At 33.5% G+C, this 15861-nt stretch overlaps 1 protein-coding gene and 1 pseudogene across 1 annotated transcript in view; one reads left to right on the forward strand and one right to left on the reverse strand.

The window, feature by feature from the left end:
- The window catches only part of LOC145246542 (tRNA (guanine(6)-N(2))-methyltransferase THUMP3-like), a 613480-nt gene that overhangs the window by 299349 nt on the left and 298270 nt on the right, over nt 1-15861 (forward strand). The window lies entirely within an intron of this gene.
- On the reverse strand, nt 1094-1226 carry LOC145247030 (U2 spliceosomal RNA; annotated as a pseudogene).

The following is a 15861-nucleotide window of genomic DNA, read 5'->3' on the forward strand; positions in this document are numbered from 1 at the left end:
GGTTGCTCACACCATTCCAGAAGCGAGAACACGTTGAGTGCTCGAGGATGAATTTGGAGATGTGCCAAGAAGATGAGTCAAAGTTTTTCAAAAGACTGATTACACAGGATGAAATCTGGGTCCATCACTATGATCCAGAGACCAAAGCCCAGTCAATGCAGTGGAAGCACTTGAACTCACCACCTCCAAAGAAGGCAAGGGTGTAGCCCTTGGCTGGCAAGATCATGCTCACAGTCTTCTGGGACCAGGACGGAGTAGTGATGACAGATTTCCTGGTAAAGGGTACCACAATTACAGGAGCCTATTATGCTTCACTTTTGAGGAAATTAAGGGAAGCTATCAAAATCAAGAGGTGGTGCAAGATCAGCAAAGATACGCTTCTCCTGCAGGACAACGCTCCAGTCCACAACTCGCATGTCGCCAGCTCAGAAGCACGGGCATGTGGTTATGAAATGTACCCCATCCTCCCTACTCTCCTGACCTTGCACCCTCTGACTTTCACCTGTTCCCAGCCATGAAGTTGTTTTTGAAAGGAAAGCGTTTCCCAGATGATGCAGTCTTGATTTCTGAAGTCACATCGTGGTTGGAGGACCAACCTGAGGTGTCCTACAAAAACGGTCTCCAGAGCTGCATCAAACGATGTTAGAAATGCATAACTCTGTGTGGTTCCTATGTAGAGAAAGACTAATAACTGTGCCAAGTTTCGTTGCTCTACTGCTATGGGAAGTGGGTCAGGGGCATTACTTATTGCACGCCCCTCGTATTAGGCAAAAATAAACGTCTGTTAAGTATGTGGGGAAAACCCATGTCTCAATCTAGATGCAGAGAAAAATAAAAATTGCTTCAGTTGAGAAAGATGCGATACTGTAAGCCGGTTATTGTTTTTAATTTTTTTTTTATGCAGGAATCAAAGCCCGGAAACCACTCGAGGATAAGGGTTAATGGGTATACATTAGTCAATGTGATTATAGCATAGTAAACATAAGTAGTGGAAATTTGTTTACATTGGGCTTGAAGACAATCAGATTGTACCTATTTACTATGCCTCCCCACGGGACAGAGTTAGACACCAGGGTCGTTTTTTAACGTGGAGAAAAGGTACAAAAATAAAAATTGTCTCAGTCGTGAAGGATTTCTCCTCCACCGAAAGAGAACAAGAAAATGAAGTGCAGCATCTGAAGAACAGATACTACACTTTGATCTTGACCAAAAGGCCAAGATCAGATTGTAGTCAGCTGGAAAGCAGGCAAACGAAAGACAGTCCCACAGGCGTGCAGTTCAAAGAAACAAACTTTGTTCATGGAATCTACGTTTAGGTTTCAGCACAGATAAAGAGTGTGGGAAATTGTTGATAGTAGTTTTGGCTAGATGAGTGTTTTTCGTGAAAGTTTGGCGAGGGGAGACCATAGATTGAAGCTCACCTGAGCACTTGCCATTAAAATAACAATAAGCAGAGACAGGCTCGCAACGGCTCTTCAGTGAGAAAGAGGTTGAAGCGAAGAGAAAAGGGCATCCCCCACTAAGCTACGAAGTTTATTTTGAACTCTGTCAAGGCAAGATGAGCTGGTCCTAGCAGCTCCTGCCCAGACGTGACAACAGTACTCCATCGTTGGCCGTACCTGTCTTTTATGAAGATGTATGGAAGTGAAATCTGGTCAGTGAGAGTTGAGGATATGCGTTGCATGGAGAGAACTGATATGATACAGGCGTGCAGTTCTAAGAAACAAACTTTGTCCATGGAATCTACATTTGGGTTTAGGCACAGATAAAGAGTGTGGGAAATTATTGATAGTGGTTTTGGCTAGATAAGTGTTTTTCGTGAAAGTTTGGCGAGGGGGGACCATAGATTGAAGCTCAGACGAGCACTTGCCATGAAAATAACGAAAAAGCAGAGACAGATTTATTTGCGAACTGTTATCCTCATCTTTTATAGTTGTTGTTTCAGGATGTTTCGGCCAACTATTCTTCTGGCCTTCGTCAGGTTGATAACTGTGATGCAATAGTAATGTTGAATCTTCAACTGTATCTTCAGTAATTACTGCCTTCCATAGTTGTTGCTGACGAAGGCCAGAGGAATAGTTGGCCGAAATATCGCAAAACAACGATTATAAAAAGATGAGGAAAGTAGTCTCTAAAAAACAATAAATAATACAAAAAATCAATAAATAATACAAATTACTCATCTCCAAAAGAATTCCAATAATTAAATAATTCGAGACGGACCCGAAAATGGAAGATCAAATAATAAATAAAACTTGGATATATGAGACCAAAAATATCCAACTGATTGCCGTTTGGGGCCCATGACATGACATGACATGACGTGGATGGAGATGTTGAATCTCTACAGTTCCAGGTGTGAGTATTGTCTGAAGATAGCAGTTTCAATTCTACCCAAAGTTAGCCAGAGGATTAGTAGGTAAAACGTGGTGAGACGACAACAACTATGGAAGGCAGTAATTACTGGGAATACAGTTAAGAAACTCGGCATTCCTATCCGATCGTGGTAAACCAGCTGACGCCAGCCGGAGGATTAGTTGGCCGAAACTAAACAGAGACATTGAATCTCTCCAGTTCCAGGTGAGCATTGTCTGGAGATAGTGGTTTCAATCCTGCCCAAAGCCGTCCAGAGAATTAGTTGGTCAAAACGTGGAGAGAATTAGTTGTTCAAAACGTGAGACAACAACTATGGAAGGCAGTAATTACTGAAGATACAGTTAAATATTCAGCATTTCTATCCCGCCGCGGTTAATAACCTGATGAAGGTCAGAGGAAACGTTGGCCGAAACGTCGTCAAACAAGAACTATAAAGACGAGGATAACTAAATAAATAAAAATATGCAAATTACTCATCTCAAAAGAATTCCAATAATTAAATATGTAAGCAGGTTATTTGGATCGAACCTCGTCACATGGAATTAAGTTGCATAGATGACCTGTAGCAGTAGTTTGTTTTCTCATTTCTTTCTCATTTCAACTCTTAAAAATTTGAATAATTTGCTATTTTTTTGCAATTCGTTTCATACAGAATTCTAATCAGATTATTGATGACTTAATTTTTATTAATTTCTTTCCAAATATAATTTTGAAGCGTATAATGTCTCTGTAATATTAATGGCTAGTTATAGGTTACTAGCAGGGAGACCTGATTCTTTTTTTTCATTTTATGTTATTTTTCATTCGATTCTATTTGTATTTCATTCGATTTTATTTGTATTTCATTCGATTTTATGTTTTTCATTCGATTTTATTTTTTTCATTCGATTTTACTTTATCTTTTTTTGATTTTTTTTTTCATCTCATTTTCTTATTTATTCTTTCTTGTACGTCTCATTTTCATTTTATTTTTTTTTCCAGACATTTTTTTTTAATTTGTGTCAATTTTTCTGTCTTTTCCTTTTTTCACTCATTTAGTTTTTCAATTTTTATATTTTCTTTTTCACAACAGTTTCTTTCAATCACTTTTTGTTCTTTATAAGTGAACATTTTATCTTTTTTTTAAATGTTCCTTTTCTGTTTGTATTTTGTTTTTCGTGACAATTTCTTCAAATTTGTTTTTTTTTTTATCATTCTTTTTTATCATTCTTTCTTTATCATTCTTTTTATCATTCTTTTTTTTTATAATTCTTTTTTTATCATTCTTTTTTTATCATTCTTTTTTATCATTCTTTTTTTATCATTCTTTTTTTATCATTCTTTTTTTTATCATTCTTTTTTATCATTCTTTTTTTATCATTCTTTTTTTTATCATTCTTTTTTTATCATTCTTTTTTTATCATTCTTTTTTTTATCATTCTTTTTTATCATTCTTTTTTTATCATTCTTTTTTTTATCATTCTTTTTTTATCATTCTTTTTTTTATCATTCTTTTTTTTATCATTCTTTTTTATCATTCTTTTTTTATCATTCTTTTTTTATCATTCTTTTTTATCATTCTTTTTTTTATCATTCTTTTTTTTATCATTCTTTTTTTTATCATTCTTTTTTTATCATTCTTTTTTTTATCATTCTTTTTATCATTCTTTTTTTTATAATTCTTTTTTTATCATTCTTTTTTTTATCATTCTTTTTTTATCATTCTTTTTTTATCATTCTTTTTTTATCATTCTTTTTTTATCATTCTTTTTTTTATCATTCTTTTTTTTATCATTCTTTTTTATCATTCTTTTTTTTATCATTCTTTTTTTTATCATTCTTTTTTTATCATTCTTTTTTTATCATTCTTTTTTTATCATTCTTTTTTTTATCATTCTTTTTTTTATCATTCTTTTTTTTATCATTCTTTTTTATCATTCTTTTTTATCATTCTTTTTTTATCATTCTTTTTTATCATTCTTTTTTTTATCATTCTTTTTTTTATCATTCTTTTTATCATTCTTTTTTTTATCATTCTTTTTTATCATTCTTTTTTTATCATTCTTTTTTATCATTCTTTTTTTTATCATTCTTTTTTTTATCATTCTTTTTTTATCATTCTGTTTTTTTATCATTCTTTTTTTTCATTCTGTTTTTTTATCATTCTTTTTTATCATTCTGTTTTTTTATCATTCTTTTTTATCATTCTGTTTTTTTATCATTCTTTTTTATCATTCTGTTTTTTTATCATTCTGTGTTTTTATCATTCTTTTTTATCATTCTGTTTTTTATCATTCTTTTTTTTTCATTCTGTTTTTTTATCATTCTTTTTTATCATTCTGTTTTTTTATCATTCTTTTTTATCTTTTTTTGCTTTATTCCATACAAATTTCCTTTTTCCGTTTTATTTAGTTTTTCCGACTTCTATTGGCGGTTTATTTTTAACCATTTTTTTGTTTGTTTTTATTTCTGGATGTATATTCATTTTTTATATTTACCTTCTCTCTTTTTTATCACCCACTCTCACAGTTCAATAAAAAAAAAAAACGATGAAATGCTTCTAAAACTGGGAACCACGAGCCCTACCCCTTACCTCAAACGTCTATTGATTTTCTGCTTCAAATTCTTTCTTTTGGAAGCAACATTTACCATTGTTGATTGGAGAGCATAAAAAAAGTATAAACAGTGTATATTAATCTCTCCACTTTCCTATATATATATATATATATATATATATATATATATATATATATATAATGTTTTATAGACTTACCATATTAGAAAAAAAAAAGCTATATTATATTTTGTGTGCGAGCCTCGGAAACGAAGGCAGATAAGAAAATGGTTAAATAAATCCATAAATGCTGCCATTTTTGTAACCATTCTTCCTGACATTCTGGCTTATGACACAAAACTTGCCCCTCTCCAAACCCCCACTCCCACACACCCATATCCAATCACCATGAGCTATAGATCCATTTCTATCCACCAGATTAATTTCAGTACCCACCGCCCCCCCCCCACTCCCCAAGAAAAAAAAATACGATGATATAAATACAACGTTCAATCTATAGTCTTTACTAAAATCCGTTCGGTTAACCTGTCTAAATGGCACCAAAACTCTTTAAAACTTGAAGAACTATTCATTCTTTGGTCACTTCCAAAAATATGCGCATCATTTGCATTAAGTTACGTATTTCTATTTTAATTTTCAACCAAACTGTAATACTCCAACCTGTAGGCTGGATTCCAAATGTTTCTGCCAGAGAACTCTGCAACCAAAAATCTCTGGTTACCTATAGTTTCTGGTGACACCAACATAGAAGCCTCTATCACAGTGTAACGTGAACTGACATCTTGCTGCCCAATTTCCCACATAGTAGCCCCCTACATCAAAGTGGCAATGTGCCTTGTTTGGGGTGAAAATTTAATTTAAAAAAGAAGTTTCTTAGGTTGATCCTAACAAATGTAATGTGGCTGCTACACTTCAAACCTCTCTCAGACCTCCGCGCCATCTGGTACCGTCGCAAAAGAATAAATAAAATAATAATAAATAAATGACCTCCCCGATAAAATTGCCTCTGAGATGGGTATATATGCTGATAGCACCACACTCTATAGCAGGCACGACAGGAAAACAAATGAACATATATCTAAAGTAATGGCAGAAACACTAGAGGATGACCTCAAATCAGTAGTGGAATGGGGACAAAAATGGATGGTAACGTTCAATGCCACCAAGACAAAACTGGTTTCATTCAATAATTACAAGAAACCTTCTCTACCACCTATAGCAATGGCCAACAACTCTTTATCTGAGAGTACGTCTTTCAAGCTCCTTGGCCTAACGTTCACAGGAAACATGAGCTGGAACAATTACATCGAGGGCATTGCCAGGGCCGCTGCGAGGAAGGTGGGCTCTCTCTACCATGCTAGAAAACTTCTAACACCCGAAAGTATCCTGTACCTCTATAAGGCCACTATTCGCCCATGTATGGAGTATTGCTGTCATATTTGGGCCGGTGCATCGGCTACTAGTCTCTCTCTCCTTGACAGGGTTCAAAAGAGAGTCGCAAATCTGATAGGCCCTAAACTGGCATCAAAACTTCAGCCTCTGTCCCATCGTCGAAACGTTGCATCCCTCTGCCTGTTCTACAAGTATTATAATGGTGAATGCTCTGAAGAACTGCAAGCACTTGTGCCCCCACGACGTGAACACCCTCGACAGACCCGACAAGCTGCAAAATCCCACCCCCACACTGTAGAGATCCCTAGATGTAAAAGATCTTTCTACTCCAGTAGTTTCTTTCCCAGAACTGCTAGACTTTGGAATTCCATTCCAGGTCACTGCTTCCCCAACTGTACTGACATGCAGAAGTTCAAGTGCAACGTGAACCAACATCTCGCTGCCCTAATCCCTACATAGTGCCCCAGTAGATGTTTCCCCTGATAGTAGCCCCCTACACCAAAGTGGCAATGTGCCTTGTTTGGGGTGAAAATGTAAAAAAAAAAAAAAAAAAAAAAAAAAAAATTAATAAATCTGACTCAGCATTTTTTTTTTTGGTTTTAATACAAGTCCTTTATTAGCGTTACTTTCCACACAATGTTTTTTTTATTGTTCATTTCGTCTATTATGAGATTAACAAAACCCTGCCATCTCGACACCAGGAACAGACTTGTAATATATTCGTTTAACAGAACACGTTGTAATATATTCGTTTAACAGAACACGTTGTAATATATTCGTTTAACAGAACACGTTGTAATATATTCATTTAACAGAACGCGTTGTAATATATTCATTTAACAGAACGCGTTGTAATATATTCATTTAAGAGAACGCGTAATATATTCATTTAAGAGAACGCGTTGTAATATATTCATTTAACAGAACGCGTTGTAATATATTCATTTAACAGAACGCGTTGTAATATATTCGTTTAAGAGAACGCGTTGTAATATATTCGTTTAAGAGAACGCGTTGTAATATATTCGTTTAAGAGAACGCGTTGTAATATATTCGTTTAAGAGAACGCGTTGTAATATATTCGTTTAAGAGAACGCGTTGTAATATATTCATTTAACAGAACGCGTACGAGTGCATGAGAAAATAGCCGCAGCTGAAGAATGGATGACTAGTGAAGGTATTAGCAGCAGCAGCATCTGGGCACATATGCAAATTATCAAGTGTGCATCAGCTAGTGTTGCAAGAAAAAGTAAAAAAAAAAAAAAGAGGGAAGCAAAGCACATGATCGAAGAGAGAAGCAAAGTGCAAACAAAGCCGGGGAAGATGGACATAGTGGAAGCGAGAGACTTTTAAGCTGGTGTCTCTATTGCATTCCACATGAACTGAAAAAGATTTGAAGAAAGAGAAACTATAATTATCCCAATATAATCAGGAGTATCAGCAACAAAAATAAAAATAAATAAAAAATAAAATAGTTGGATGAATTAGACATTTTTTTTTTTTTTAAGGGAGAGACTTATCCAACATTATCACATATCAGATGTTATATTTTTGTCTTTTTCTTGAATTAGCGATAATAATGAAAACCACTAGAAGTGTAATGATAAAGGTGTCTCATCTTGTAGCTGCAGGCATGCATCTCAAAGTGTCATGGCTGACTTTCGACTTGAAAATCCAAGGGCGATTACTCCTATTTCGATCCAAGAAAACTATTTTCTTAGGTTGATCCTTACAAATACATTTGAAGGATGTATTTTTTTTTCTTGATTCATTAAATTAGCGATAATAATGAGAGCCATCTTTTTTTTTTTTTTTTTTGCAAAGCTCGTATCCGTTTCTGTCGATGTTGTGTATGTGGACACTGGCGTGGAAAACTTAACGATGCGAAACGACTGATTAATTTTGTTTGTTGGATCATAAAGAGAAACGGAGGACGTTTCTCCTCATTTTTCACGCCAAAAATCTGTAGAGATTGGTACGGTCAGATGGATACGTCCGTTCTGTTTGTTCATGTGTCAAATGTCCAGAATTTACGGATCCCAAATGCTGCCCTCCACCCACTGGTTCGGAATCAGCCATGCTTACTGAATAAGAGACCTTCAATGATTATATTTAGTCGGAAGGATTAAAAAAAACAATGTAGGGAGACGAGGAATGTGCTGAAGGAGATAAAAACTGCCAACATAAAAGAATCTTTCAACCTCTGTTTTATCATATCATTGGATTTTTAAAATCATATATACTATATATAAAATCATATATACTATATATAAAAGTCACTTTGTGTGTGTGTGAGTTCTTTCTTCATAGGTTCTGAAACAGCTGAGCCCATCTTTTGAAAAGTTCACACAAAGGTAATTTATATGTCTGGCAGTGTTCTTAGATATGTTTTGTACAGAAATTCATCCAATAAGTATCGAAAACCGGAAAACATATAGATAAAAAAGAACAATTTTTACAGGGAAATATTTTACGTTACACTGGGCAAGAGAAAATCTCAGCAAATCATTTCTTCTTTTAAAAAAAAAAAACAGATTTATTATAATCTGGGGATAGAGGTCAGTAGTAGAGCATTCGACTACAGATCAAATGAACCCCTATTTAAGCCCGGGTGTACCTCACCATTTTATTTTAATTTTTTCTTATTGATGAGTTCAATTTACAATAAAAGAAAAAGTACCATTTCAAATCGCCGCAATTCATTTCTTCGTTTACATATTTTAACACTAAACATTAATCGGAATTGACTTTTCCAGAGCATTCATCGTTAAGCTCAAATATCAGCTGACGTGATATTGTAAACAAACACAGACGGAATTTGAAGAACGACATTATCATTATTATTTTTAAAAAATTTTTTGCAAATTAGTCCACCGAGCAAATTATTCCTCGTAATAAATAATATTCAATAGAGGATTGATTCTATAATAATACATACGCAATCTGCATAAATTAAAATATCATATTTAAGCATCTTATACGACCGGGCAACGCCGGGTGTCCAGGTAATATATATATATATATATATATATATATATATATATTAAGAAACTTCCCAGTATCTGAAACGTCTTTGTTTTCGCTTTTTTTTTTTTTTTTTAAAGAAAAGTGATGTTTGGTCAACACTGCTGAGCAGTCAAGATTTAATATACTGTTTTGTTTTTGAACCCTTCAAACGGTGTTATATGGTAATCAACTGATGATCCCTGAAGTAACATTAGGGCTAGTAAAGATTCTTGAAATGATTGCAAGATATTTGCTAGCAGGCAGCTTGGCGTTGTCCAGTCGTAAAATACACTTAAATAAATATATCTTTAAAAAACATATTCCTGTCTGTCTGATTGTTTGTTCACAATATATGTCATATATAACATACTGTTTCGACCTGGAATCGCGGAGTATATACAGCTAGTATATATATATATATATATATTAATCCGGTTGGGATTAAATTTTCTATATATAAATACTGTTATAGTTTGAAGTTTACCATTGTGTATATCAGGTAAACACTACATCCCTTTGTTTTCATTAATTTCTCTTATATGAATATATATATATATATATATATATATATATATATTTATATGAATATATATATTTTCCGTGGAAATACAATTTTTTTTTTTCAATTATAATTCACCTTTTATTTATACCAATCCTTAATTTATGAAGCTCAATGTAATTACAGAGCATATAACAAACAAATATCAAAAGTCTGTATTCCAAATTTCAAAAGTATTCCAAATTTCATGATGTTGACCATCTTACAGTTTATTTCTTTTAATTATGTTGATATTAACAATTCTTGACAGCAACTGATTTTGTAGTGCAAAATAATTCACTGAATTATTATATCAATAAATGAATCTATTCTGCCCTTAACTCATCGGAATAAATAGCAACTATCAATCCATTAAAAGAAAATAGAATGCATTTGGGCAGGATTACAAAATCGGAAAATTGGAAGAGAATTTTATTTTATCTCTTATGCCATTTTGAATTTTCAAGTAAAGTCACAAAAATTTTCAAGTAAAGCCGCAAAAATTTTAATTTTTGTATTAATAAATTATATCAATTATTATAACTACTAAAAATATTTTATTTATTATTTATAATTGATCTATATATATTTACTTATATAATATTAATAATTGTAATGTATATGTGTTTCTCTATTTAATTTTATATCGCAGAAGCTGCAATTACCTTTTATTTTATCTTTTATTGCACCACTAGCGGGGGGTACCTGGCGATGCCCGGGTGTTTTGAGGTAAATCAAAACTCCGGGGGGTGTTAAATAATAAAAAAAAAATGTATGTGAGTGTATGAGGATCGAACCCGTACCCTTGAGTTGGAAATTAATGTGTGAAAAAAAAAAAGTGCTACGTTAACCATTGAGCCACGGCGACAGACAACGTTAAGCAGGTTTTAATTTATTTATTTATTTAACTATAAAAACAGGCATGCGCAATAAAATTTAACTCTGCTGCTCCCATTTGACTTAATTGAGAAGGTCAAATAGAAGTCACACAGCGTTTGGGTTTGTTTATCCAAATTTGACTGTTTCTTCCCCCAAAAGATGTTGGGGAGGAGAAAGCAGCTCCCAATTGTCCAGATTGAATCTGATATACAAGATTGATCAAAGCTGATTGCTTCTGGACGTTTTTCCCGGCGCAATGCCGAGAATACGTCGTTTGAGTTTAGTTTCACTTTATTTATACTAAAAAGCCCGATCAACACGCGAGAAGCCAAAATAGCAATAATTTTGTAAAAAATCGACGTAAATAAATCCATACGCTACGCGCTTTTCTAATTCCTACATATTATTATATAGGACCTATATAAACAGTTTTAAGCGATAGTAACGAACCCGGGACCGTGTGCGAGAAAAGCCTTTTGAAGACATACACGAAATGGTCACACACATTTTGCTTTTTATATATATAGATTTACAATGGCAATTTCAACTTCCAATTTTTCGCATTTTATTTTCTTTTAATGGATTAATAGTTGCTATTTCTTCTGACGAGTTAAGGGCAGAATTAAAGGAATAAATTGTAAGATGGTCAACATAATGACATTTGGAATATAGACTTTTGTCAGTTTGTTATATGTATGTTTGCGTGATAGCAGATGCACCGTTTTTTGTTTGTGTAAGTAAAACTATTCAGCGATACGGGAGATTGATTAACTTACTTACAAACAAATACTGGGAACTAAAGGAAAGCGGATGTTCGCCTGTAGTCGAATGGAAAATAGTAAGACAAACAAACACATGTAGAAACCTAGACGATCCATGTAGATTATGCCTTCATGAAAAATTTGCTATCCTATACGTTAAAGAACCCCAACATCTATTAAACTGTACGATAGAAATAGTGAACAACTGTGTTCACAGGATAAAATTATCTCTATGATAGAGATACAAAATAATTTTAAAACTAACAAAAACAATAGAAAATAAACAAATAAAAAATGAATAAATAAATATAAATAATATATATGCATATACATAAAATATCACACACACACACACACACACACACACACACACACATTATATATAATTGCCATCATAAATACATTGGTGAAACTCAGCATAAATTGGAAAAAAGGCTCAATGAACACAAAAGAGATATAAAAAATAGCAATTCTCTAAGTGCATTAGTCTCTCATTCATTGCAACATAACCACACCTTTGACTTTAAACAAGCAAAAGTAGTTAAATTTATTTCAAATAAACCGCGCCGGAGACTTCTTGAATCTGCGCTTATCGCAATTTCAAGCACTATTAAACAACGTGGAGGTTTCTATAACATAGCGCCATTAATAAGTAAACTGTTATTAAAAGAACATTATTTAACTGTGGACACAGGTTAACTTTCTCACACCATTCAAACACCCCCTGTAATAATTAACACATAATCTCAATCAATAAATTACATAAAAAAACACTCATTTCATTTCTGTTACAAACTTATATTTGAATTTCAACAGATATATCTTTTTCCCAATAAGAATATAAACTTGCGTTCATAGTTTTAAAATTAAATTAACGACTATATGACGTCACTAAAATTTCCTTCTCTTTAACAGCGCCAGCCCCCCCACTCCTTTTTGAATTTCCAATATCAATTTTCCGTTTCTCTGAAATAGAACTGCGTCACACTGTGCACGTGAAACATTTTCAAATATTTTGTACTGGTATATTTTTTGGTTTATTAATCTCATTCATCCAGAGGAAGTCTCGAAATAAAGACGAAACGTTGATGAACACATAATACGGTTTGTTCCTTTTTATTTTCTCTCTCTCTCTCTCTCTCTCTCTCTATATATATATATATATATATATATATATATATATATATATATAAACTAACATAAAAAAAAATTAACCTAGATTTAAAACAGGTCAAGACATTGGATATCTACGCTAAATAGCACACACAAAGGAACGGGTCAACCGGAGGTCAAATGGGCCTTTGTCCTGTAAGTGCTTGCTCATTGGCTGATTAGGAAGGGCGCGGTGGATGCTAGAAAGCTGATTGGCTAACTAAAACCTCAATAGAAGGTGCATATATAAAAATGCGAGACAACCACAAAATTCTCGCATAAGCCTGAAGAATCCTAGAGTGGATGAAATGGAAAATTTAGTGTAGCTTAATCGCCATGTATATTTTATGACTTACTAACTAGCTCTACCTACGTATTGAGCACTGTTGAAGTAAATAAAGTTTATGCATAAATTTATACTTTCGTATGTTAATTTTATGCGAGTAAATGAAGTAGTTATATTATTGCACAACGAAACCATATTGTATGAGGATGACTATATATTTAAGTCCCTCTTTTTGGGGTAGAGCACTGTTGTAAATGCATCTCAGCCGCTACTTCAATGGCTATAAAGCGAAGTTCGCTATTTGTTGTTTTGTAAATAAACAAGCAGCTCGAGCAGTGTAAAAGCGATGGGCGAATGTTTATTTAAGAGGTCACTTGCAAGCACAGATCCCGTGGGTAAAACTGCCAACTATCAACTCGATGGTAGTAGATTCAATCCCTGGCCAGGGAAAGGTGCTAGTCTAGCCGCACTGATGGGTTGTGATACAACGAAACTGTACTGTATGTGGATGATCATGTGTGTGTGTGTGTGTGTGTGTGTGTGTGTGTGTATATATATATATATATATATATGAGAGAGAGTAAATTATGACAAATTAAATTTTTGCAGGGAAAATGAGTTTTAATTGCATAAGGACAAGCTCAATATTTAGTATTAAATAGAGCATATATATATACACACACACACACACACACACACAGGCGGCAAAAAGAAAGGCTGCACTTGTAATTTTTTCAAAAACTGCAAATTTAAGCTAAATTTAATGTAACTGTTTAAACAAACTATGCCTCATTTGATAATTTTACCTGTTTATATTTGATTTTTAATTGAAATATTCTAGCGTTCACATCAATTTAAACAAATAACTTCAAATTGAGGAGGCAAAAAGAAAGTCCGCACAATGGAAAATTGTTATTTAAAGGTAACTTTATGACATTAATATAACACAAATACAACAGAAACACAAATAACCTGCAATCTTTTGTGAATTCTTTGAGTTAGACGGCAGCAATACTCAGGTGAAAGGGCATCCCACTTTTCTCTAATTTTTGTCCAAAGTTCTTCCAAATTTGAAATTTTATCATTGCGTAGCTGGTGCTTGATGTAATGCTATACATTTTCGATAGAATTGAGGTCTCAAGATTGTGCAGGCCAATCCAAACACGGAATATCATGCTCTTCTCGGAACCTCTTAACACTGCCAGCATGAAGATGGGATTATCATCCAAATTCCGACCAAAATAGGGTAGAAAATGCTCAGTCAACATATTAATGTACTTGGTCGAATTAATTCGACCTTGCAAGCGAACTACAGGCCCTTGACCATTGGTACTAATAATGCCCCACACGAAAACTGAACCTCCACCACCTTGCAGCATTGAAACTGAGCACCTAGGATTAAATTCTTCATCTTTCCTCCGACGGACGTACTACCTACCATCACTCCTTAGCTTATTGAACTTGCTTTCGTCGCTAAAAAGCACTTTTGACCAATATGAAGAGTCATGATCTTCATTGCATCTGACGAAGTCCAGACGGCGCTTTCTGTTCTTTACAGAAATCATTGGCTTGCGTCTTGCAACATATCCTCGCAAATTAAATTCCTTTAATCTGTTCTTGAAAGTAGAAAGAGAACACTTTTTAACAAGATTGCACTGTTGTTGGATTTGGGGAGCCGTTTCAAATCTGTTTCTTAAGCTGCGGAACTTGATAGCATTGTCTTCCCTGTTAGAAGTAACTCTAGTACGACCAGATTTAGTAACTCATGTATGATCAGATTTAGGGAACACTGCTGGTGTTTTGGGGATTTTGCACAGTCTTTCTCATCACATTTCAATCTGCAGACGATTTCTCGATTGGATAAACCAGGAAGGTGGAGATTAATGAGCTCCTGACGATCACTAAAAGAAAGTCATGGCATATGGACTAAATGTTACGTTGTATAACCTGGAACAACAACAATTACGATTAGAAATGCTTTGTTGCCTGTTGGTAGATATTTTAAACTGATTAAGGGGCGATAATTTAAGCTGTTTTTAAGCAAATTTGTTGCTACAAACTTTCTTTTTTCATCTTCGATTTGAAGTTATTTCTTTAAATTGACGTGAACATTAGAATATTTCAGTTAAGTCAAATATGAACAGGTAAAATTATAGAAGAATAAAACGCGAATCAAATGAAGTATAGGTTGTTTAAACAGTTACATAAAATTTAGCTTAAATTTGCAGTTTTTGAAAAAAATTACAAGTGCAGACTTTCTTTTTGCTGGCACTGCATATATATATATATAAAATGTGTGTGTGTACTAGTACGCCGCCCGGCATTACCGGTCGTAAAATACACTTTAATTGACGCAGATTCCGTATTTATCATTATAGAGCCAATTCTCTATTGCTTATTATATTGTACCCAATATATAGTAATGATTTCAAAAGTTTTAAAAAGAAATATGACTTGGATGCTATCAGCAAAAATCGAAACCAAAACATTTAGCTATAAGATTATTATTGTATTTAAACATTTATGTATTAGTGTTATGACATGATGCCACCAGGGAGGGATTTTAGAAGAGTTGAAAGTAAGCATTTGAAAACCCAGGTGGTTTTCTCGGTCAAATATCACGCCATAGCAGTAGCAGAGAAAACAAATTTACAGCGCAAATTTTATAAGATAAAAGTGGCTGAAATAAAAGATATTTACAACATCGTTCCGTAAATCTTAGATATTATAATCTCGGTAGCATATAAAAAGTTATAAGAATGAGCGACCAACCCGAGAACCACCCCAAAAAAAAGCCTTTCCCGGACATACACAAAAAAATGCACACACACACACACTAACACACATTTTGCCTTTTATATATGTAGAAGATAAATATCTATATATATAAATTTGTATTTCTGTCTGTTTGTTTGTT

Source organism: Euprymna scolopes, chromosome 24 (genome assembly GCF_053919585.1).
Source record: "Euprymna scolopes isolate OS-2025 chromosome 24, ASM5391958v1, whole genome shotgun sequence".
NCBI lineage: Eukaryota > Metazoa > Mollusca > Cephalopoda > Sepiida > Sepiolidae > Euprymna > Euprymna scolopes.